General features: G+C 40.3%; 1 non-coding gene across 1 annotated transcript; it reads right to left on the bottom strand.

The window, feature by feature from the left end:
* Positions 1–7492: 7492 nt before the first annotated feature.
* LOC130952216 (small nucleolar RNA R71) lies at positions 7493–7596 on the bottom strand. Its single transcript, XR_009074396.1, has one exon. It is a non-coding gene; the product is annotated as a small nucleolar RNA R71 (small nucleolar RNA).
* Between the last annotated feature and the right edge of the window lie 254 nt (positions 7597–7850).

Raw genomic sequence — 7850 nt, 5'->3', positions numbered from 1 at the left:
GAGAGTTTGTGCGTAACTGTGACAGTTGTCAAAGAGCTGGTAACCTGCCTCATGGATATGCCATGCCTCAACAAGGGATATTAGAGATAGAGCTGTTTGATGTATGGGGAATTGACTTCATGGGGCCATTCCCACCATCATACTCAAACACTTACATTCTGGTGGCAGTGGACTATGTATCTAAGTGGGTAGAAGCAATTGCTACACCCACTAATGATACTAAGACCGTACTGAAATTCCTCCAGAAGAACATTTTCAGCAGATTTGGCATTCCCAGAGTGCTAATCAGTGATGGGGGCACTCATTTCTGCAATAAACAACTATACTCTGCTATGGTCAGATATGGAATTAGCCACAAAGTGGCAACTCCGTATCATCCACAGACAAATGGGCAAGCTGAGGTCTCTAACAGAGAGCTAAAGAGAATCCTGGAACGGACTGTGATGGCCCGAAGAAAGGATTGGGCAAAGAGCTTGGATGATGCTCTGTGGGCATACAGAACAGCATTCAAGACTCCTATAGGCACCTCTCCATACCAACTGGTGTATGGGAAGGCCTGTCATTTGCCTGTGGAACTGGAACACAAAGCCTACTGGGCAACCAGATTCCTAAACATGGATGCACAGTTAGCTGGTGAGAAAAGACTACTCCAGCTAAATGAGCTAGAGGAGTTCAGACTCAATGCCTTTGAAAATGCAAAAATTTATAAGGAAAAGGCAAAGAAGTGGCATGACAAGAGATTGTCAACCAGAGTCTTTGAGCCAGGACAAAAAGTTCTGCTCTTCAACTCTAGGCTCAAACTGTTTCCAGGAAAACTCAAATCCCGTTGGGGGGGTCCATATGTGATTACAGGAGTGTCACCATATGGATATGTTGAGCTTCAGGATATTTATTCTGATAAGAAGTTCATTGTTAATGGACAGAGAATCAAACATTATCTTGAAGGAAACTTTGAGCAGGAGTGCTCAAAACTGAGACTAGAGTGATTCTCAGTGAAAGTCCAGCTAAAGACAGTAAAGAAGCGCTTACTGGGAGGCAACCCAGTCATTAGTAGGTTGTATGATTTGTTCCTACAGAGGCAAATATCAAAAAATGAAGGAATTCACAGAGTTACAGAAGGATTCAGCTCAAAAAGCAGAGAAAATGAGCTTACTGGCGAAAAAACGCCAGTAAGGTGCATTTTGGGCGTTAAACGCCAGAATGGGTACCATTCTGGGCGTTTAACGCCAGGTGTGCAGCATCACTGGGCGTTCAGAAAAACGCCCAGTGAGGAAGGTTTTCTGGCGTTTAACGCCAGCCAGGGTACCTGGCTGGGCGTTAAACGCCCAAAAAGGGTGCCAAGTGGGCGTTAAACGCCAGAATGGGTGCCATTCTGGGCGTTTAACGCCAGAAAGGTGGGGGGGACCACATTTTTGTTTTCAACTCAAATTTTTTCAAACTTTCCTCTTTTTACCCATAATCTTCTACATAAATGCACTTCAACCTTTCATCATTCACTTTCAAATCTTCACAAATCAAAACCATTCTTCAAATCTATTTCAAAATAATCTCAAATCTGTGGCTAACAGATAAGCAAAGAATGACTGGAACCGCTTACCATACCCACAGAACCATGGTCAAAGGGAAAGTTATGTACTTCCATCTGGACAAAATAAGAGAAATCTTCAAACTACCTCAACTACAAGATGATCCTGATTCCTTCAATAGGAGGATGGTGAGAGTAGATAAAGGGTTGGATCAAGTTCTAGAGGACATCTGCCTCCCTGGGACTAAGTGGATAACCAATTCAAAGGGTGTCCCAAACCAACTCAAGAGGGGAGACCTCAAGCCAATTGCAAGAGGTTGGCTAGACTTTATTGGGCGTTCCATATTGCCCACTAGCAACCGTTCTGAGGTCACCATCAAGAGAGCAGTGATGATTCACTGCATTATGCTTGGAAAAGAAGTGGAGGTTCATCATGTGATTGCTTGTGAGATCTACACCATTGCAAATAAGAATTCCACTGAGGCCAAACTGGCTTACCCAAGCTTGATTTCCTTGCTCTGTAAAGAGGCTGGGGTGAAGATGGGAGTAGATGAGTTCATACCCATTGAACACCCAATCACCAAGAAGTCAATGGAAGGACAAGTGCAAGACAACTCCATCAAGAGGAGGGCGCAGGAATTCCTCCCTGAATTCCCAAGAATTGACTACTGGTCTAGCCTAGAAGCATCTATTAACAAGCTGCAAGAGACTATGGAGCAACTGAAGGAAGAACAGCAGAATCAGAACTGCATGCTCTGCAAATTGCTGAAGGAACAAGAGAAGCAGGGGCGTGAACTCCAAGAGTTGAAGCGCCAAAAGCTCTCCTCTCAAGCTGAGGGAGCATCCACTTCTCAAAATCAAGGTTGTTGAGTCCTAACTCTGTGAAAACCTCTATCATTAGGAGCCTCTGTTTTTCGTTTTTTTTATTTTCCTTTATTTTGTTTTTATTCTTCGATTTTCTAGTCTCATTCTATATCTTTTTTTAGTCTTGTTTTTAATTCATAATTAATAAAATTAAATTTATGCCTTAAAGTTATGAATGTCCTATGAATCCATCACCTCTCTTAAAAGAAAAATGCTTTAATCACAAAAGAACAAGAAGTACAGGGTTTCAAAATTTATCTCTGAAACTAGTTGAATTAGTTTGATGTGGTGACAATACTTTTTGTTTTCTGAATGAATGCTTGAATAGTGCATATGTCTCTTGAATTTGTTGTTTTTAAGAATGTTAAATTTGTTGGCTCTTGAAAGAATGAGGAGAAAGAGAACTGTTATTGAGGATCTGAAAAATCATCAAATTGATTCTTGAAGCAAGAAAAAGCAGTGAATACAAAAAAAAAAAATTTCGAAAAAAAAAATTTCGAAAAAAAAAAAGAGAAAAGAAAAAGAAAAAGAAAAGAAATAGAGTTGCGATCCAAGGCAACAAGAGTGTGCTTAAGAACCCTGGACACCTCTAATTGGGGACTTTAGCAAAGCTGAGTCACAATCTGAAAAGGTTCACCCAATTATGTGTCTGTGGCATGTGTGTATCCGGTGGTAATACTGGAAGACAGAGTGCTTTGGGCCACAGCCAAGACTCATATATTAGCTATGTTCAAGAATCATTATACTTAACTAGGAGAATCAATAACATTATCTGAGTTCTGAGTTCTCATAGATGCCAATCATTCTGAACTTCAAAGGATTGAGTGAGATGCCAAAACTGTTCGGAGGCAAAAAGCTACTAGTCCCGCTCATCTAATTGGAACTATGTTTCTTTGATATTTTGGAATCTATAGTATATTCTCTTCTTTTTATCCTATTTTGATTTTCAGTTTCTTGGGGACAAGCAACAATTTAAGTTTGGTGTTGTGATGAGCGGATAATTTGTACACTTTTTGGCATTGTTTTTTGTATGTTTTTAGCATCTTTTAGTTAGTTTTTAGTATATTTTTATTAGTTTTTAATTAAAATTCACTTTTCTGGACTTTACTATGAGTTTGTGTGTTTTTCTGTGATTTCAGGTATTTTCTGGCTGAAATTGAGGGTCCTGAGCAAAAATCTGATCCAGAGACTGAAAAGGACTGCAGATGCTGTTGGATTCTGACCTCCCTGCACTCGAAGTGGATTTTCTGGAGCTACAGAAGCCCAATTGGCGCGCTCTCAACGGCATTGGAAAGTAGACATCCAGGGCTTTCCAGCAATATATAATAGTCCATACTTTGCCCAAGATTTGATGGCCCAAACCGGCGCTCAAAGTCACCTACAGAAATTCCAGCGTTAAACGCCGGAACTGGCATAAAATTTGGAGTTAAACGCCCAAACTGGCATGAAGCTGGCGTTTAACTCCAGAAAAGGTCTCTACACGAAATTCCTTCATTGCTCAGCCCAAGCACACACCAAGTGGCCCGGAAGTGGATTTTTCTGTCATTTACTCAATTCTGTAAACCTTAGGATACTAGTTTACTACTTATAGGACCTTTTGACTTTGTAATCAGTACCTTATGCGACCTTTTGATTACCTTATGACATTGTACACGTTTTCTTCCACAGCATGAGTCTCTAAACCCCATGGTTGGGGGTGAGGAGCTCTGCTGTGTCTTGATGGATTAATGCAATTACTACTGTTTCTCATTCAATCATGCTTGCTTCCATTCCAAGATAATACTTGTTCTTAATCCGGATGAATGTGATGATCCGTGACAATCATCATCATTCTCAACCATGAACGTGTGACTGACAACCACCTCCGTTCTACCTTAGATTAAGTAGTTATCTCTTGGATTCTTTAATCGAATCTTCGTGGTATAAGCTAGGCTGATGGCGGCATTCAAGAGAATCCGGAAGGTCTAAACCTTGTCTGTGGTATTCTGAGTAGGATTCTATGACTGAATGACTGTGACGTGCTTCAATCTCCTGAAGGCGGGGCGTTAGTGACAGACGCCAAAGAATCACTAGATTCTACTCCGGTCTGATTGAGAACCGACAGATGGAATGCCGTGCCGTGACAGGGCATTAGGAATCGTTCCAATGAGAGGATGGGAGGTAGCCACTGACAATGGTGAAACCCTACACACAGCTTGCCATGGAAGGAGACTTGAGTGACTGAAGAAGGAGACAGCAGGAAAGCAGAGATTCAGAAGATGGAGCATCTCCAAACCTCAACCTATTCTCCATTACTGCAAAACAAGTAACTATTTCATGTTCTTTCGCTTTTCACAAACAATCCTGATAATTTCTGATATCCTAACTAAGATTTACAAGATAACCATAGCTTGCTTCAAGCCGACAATCTCCGTGGGATCGACCCTTGCTCACGCAAGGTATTACTTGGACGACCCAGTGCACTTGCTGGTTAGTTGTGCGGGATTGCAAAAGTGTTATTGCAATTTCGTGCACCAGTATTCTGAGTAGGATTCAATGATTGAATGACTGTGACGTGCTTCAAACTCCTAGCAGGCGGGGCGTTAGTGACAGACGCAAAAGAATCGATGGATTTTATTACGGCCTGACCGAGAACCGACAGCTGATTACCCATGCTGTGACAGAGCATAGGCGACGTTTTCACTGAGAGGATGGGAGGTAGCCGCTGACAACGGTGAAACCCTTGCATAAGCTTGCCATGGAAAGGAGTAAGAAGGATTGGATGTAGACAGTAGGAAAGCAGAGACGGAAGGGAAGGCATCTTCATTCGCTTATCTGAAGCTCTCACCAATGATATACATAAGTATCTCTATCTTTATCTTTATGCTTTATTCGTTTATCACTATACCCATTTGAGTCTGCCTGACTGAGATCTACAAGGTGACCATAGCTTGCTTCATACCAACAATCTCCGTGGGATCGACCCTTACTCACGTAAGGTATTACTTGGACGACCCAGTGCACTTGCTGGTTAGTTGTGCGAAGTTGTGTTTATGCCATGGTATTGAGCACCAAGTCTTTGGAGCCATTACCGGGGATTGTTTTGTGTATTAAAAAGTATTGATCACAATTTCGTGCACCAAGTTTTTGGCGCCGTTGCTGGGGATTGTTTCTGTGTATGGACAACTGACGGTTCATCTTGTTGCTTAGATTAGGTATTTTTCTTCAGAGTTCTTGAGAATAAATTCTAGTGTTTCATGATGATCTATTGAAGTCTGGCTGGCTGAGAAGCCATGTCTAATTTCATTGGACCGAGGTTTCAACTAATCATCACAATAGCTTGTTGATCTCTATCAATCTTGCTATTGGAGCAATGATCTGCTAAGGCTTGGCTGGCCATTGGCCATGTCTAGTGTTTTGGACCGAAGCTTTCTTTGAAAGCTTGGCTGGCTGTGAAGCCATGTCTAATTCCTGGACCGGAGTCTAAGACTAGCATTGCAATGATTCCTGGAATCCAAATTAAGAATTCTGAAACTTTTATTTTCTATTTCCATACAATTTTTGAAAAAAAGCACAAAAAAATTTTCAAAATCATAAAAACCAAAAATATTTTATGTTTCTTGTTTGAGTCTAGTGTTTAATTTTAAGTTTGGTGTCTTGCATGCCTTGTTTATTTGATCTTGGTTCTATTTTCTAGTCAATAGTACAGGGAACTGAAGATTCAGAACATGCAGCAGAGGAATTACACAGAAAAGCTGGGCGTTCAAAACGCCCAGTGAAGAAGGACAGACTGGCGTTTAAACGCCAGCCAGGGTACCTGGTTGGGCGTTTAACGCCCAAGAAGGTAGCATTTTGGGCGTTAAATGCCAGAATGGATACCATTCTGGGCGTTTAACGCCAGGATGGCACAAGGGGGAAGATTTTGTTATTCAAATCAATTTTTTTTCAAGTTTTCAAAGTTTTTCAAAATCAAATCTTTTTCAAATCATATCTTTTCAATCAAATGTTTTCAAAATTAATTTCTTTCCTTTTTCAAAGATACTTACTAACAATTAATGATTTGATTGAACATCTCAAGTTTGTTGCCTTTTCTGTTGAGAAAGGTTTAATGTTTGAATCATATCTTTTCTTGTTAGGCAAGTCATTAATTTTTAAAATCATATCTTTTAAAATTGTTTTCAAATCAAATCTTTTTTTTTAAAAAATGTTTTTCAAATCATATCTTCTCAATCACATCTTTTTCAAATTAGTTTTCAATCAAATCTTTTTAATTTCTAATTTCAAAATCTTTTTCAAAAATCACTTGATTTCTTTTCCACTCTTATTTTCGAAAATTAATTAGTATTTTTCAAAATGTTTTTAAAATCTTTTACTTTATTTTCGAAAATTACTTCCCTTCTTCTCACATCCTTCTATTTATGGACTAACACTATCCCTTAATGCAAAATTCGAACTCCATCTTCTTTGATAAGTTCGAATTTTCTACCTCTGTCTTCCATTTTTCTTTTCCTCTGACACCTCAAGGAATCTCTATACTGTGACATAGAGGATTCCACATTTTCTTGTTCTCTTCTCTTTCATATGAGTAGGAACAAAGACAAAAGCATTCTTGTTGAAGCTGACCCTGAACCTGAAAGGACCTTGAAGCGAAAGCTAAGAGAAGCTAAGGCACAACTCTCTGTTGAGGACCTGACCGAATTCTTCAAAGAAGAAGAACCCATGGCAGCCGAAAATAACAACAATGCCAACAATGCAAGGAAGGTGCTGGTTGACTCTACTGCACCTACTCCCGACTTCTATGGGAGAAGCATCTCTATCCCTGCCATTGGAGCAAACAACTTTGAGCTTAAGCCTCAATTAGTTTCTCTAATGCAACAGAATTGCAAGTTCCATGGACTTCCAATGGAAGATCCTCATCAGTTTTTGGCTGAGTTCTTGCAAATCTGTGACACAGTCAAGACTAATGGGGTTGACCCTGAGGTCTACAGGCTGATGCTATTCCCTTTTGCTGTAAGAGACAGAGCTAGAATATGGTTGGACTCACAACCTAAAGAAAGCCTGGACTCTTGGGAAAAGCTAGTCAATGCCTTCTTGGCAAAGTTCTTTCCACCTCAAAAATGGAGTAAGCTTAGAGTGGAAGTCCAAACCTTCAGACAGAAGGATGGAGAATCCCTCTATGAAGCTTGGGAAAGATACAAACAATTAATCAGAAAATGTCCATCTGACATGCTTTCTGAATGGAGCATCATAGGTATTTTCTATGATGGTCTCTCTGAACTGTCCAAGATGTCTTTGGATAGCTCTGTTGGAGGATCTCTTCATCTGAAGAAGACGCCTACAGAAGCTCAAGAGCTCATTGAAATGGTTGCAAATAACCAATTCATGTACACTTCTGAAAGGAATCCTGTGAACAATGGGACTAGTCAGAAGAAAGGAGTTCTTGAGATTGATGCTCTGAATGCCATACTGGCTCAGAACAAGA

Source organism: Arachis stenosperma, chromosome 9, assembly GCF_014773155.1.
Source record: "Arachis stenosperma cultivar V10309 chromosome 9, arast.V10309.gnm1.PFL2, whole genome shotgun sequence".
In the NCBI taxonomy this organism is placed as follows: Eukaryota; Viridiplantae; Streptophyta; class Magnoliopsida; order Fabales; family Fabaceae; genus Arachis; species Arachis stenosperma.
The sequence above is the reverse complement of the archived record's forward strand: the minus strand, read 5'-3'. Positions and strand labels throughout refer to the sequence as shown.